The following is a 954-nucleotide window of genomic DNA, read 5'->3' as shown; positions in this document are numbered from 1 at the left end:
GCCACTTTGTCAGTGTTGATTTCATTTCTGTGCTTGGTGAGTTAATTTACTCTTCAGAGAGATTACTACTTACCTTATTAGTGCTGAGTATAACATTTTAATATGATATGGCAACGTACATTGTTGCCATATCATATTAAAATACTGGTCTCAGGCTGGGCCAGTATGCTGCTGAGGGGACAAATGTCCAGTCAATACAAAAGGTTATTGCCAAGGATCTGGTTGTTCAAGCTTATTTATTTAAGTTAGGTGGAAGGAAGACGTGTAGTAGGCTTAAAGATTGCTTTTCATTTGGAAATCAAGGTACCACAGTCTAAAGGAAGAGTGGGGATGCACAGAATTCACTTTATGCGAAGTCCAGTGTAAGTTTCAAACTTAGTGAAGATTTGGGGACCAGCTGGTACAGGTCCACTGTGTTTATTGAAGTCCACACTCATCTGGTTGGAAATTGTAGAGCATTCCTTTGTTTCTTCTGCAGTCAAGGTTTATGTAAATGGTTAACTTTACTAAAACCTGTTTCAATGAACCAATATCATCAAAATAACAAGAAATAAAGGCTGGAGGTATTTCAATTTGAGTATAACTAATCTATACAATATATAATTTTCTTTTTCTAAAATTGACAAATATTTTTGCTATATTCAATTTCTTTAGCTGTATTGGCCCAACTTTAGTTTTATTTTCTATTATACCATTTTAGATCAAGGCAGTCTTATTTCTGTTTATGAAGACCGGGAATATTTTCAATAATTTACTCAAATTTATTTAACATTTTTTGGCACAAGGCCACTCTGCAGTGCGCGCTCCCGACACAGGGGGAACAGATTTTTACAGGGCCACAGAATTTCCTTCAAAACCTGGAGCTGGACTAGAAATTAGATTTGGGAAAAATGAAAGTACTCTTAAAATAAAAATTAATTTACGTATGCATTACATTTCGAAAATATTAATTCC

Source organism: Gambusia affinis, linkage group LG03 (genome assembly GCF_019740435.1).
Source record: "Gambusia affinis linkage group LG03, SWU_Gaff_1.0, whole genome shotgun sequence".
In the NCBI taxonomy this organism is placed as follows: domain Eukaryota; kingdom Metazoa; phylum Chordata; class Actinopteri; order Cyprinodontiformes; family Poeciliidae; genus Gambusia; species Gambusia affinis.
Note: the sequence above shows the minus strand (reverse complement) of the source record.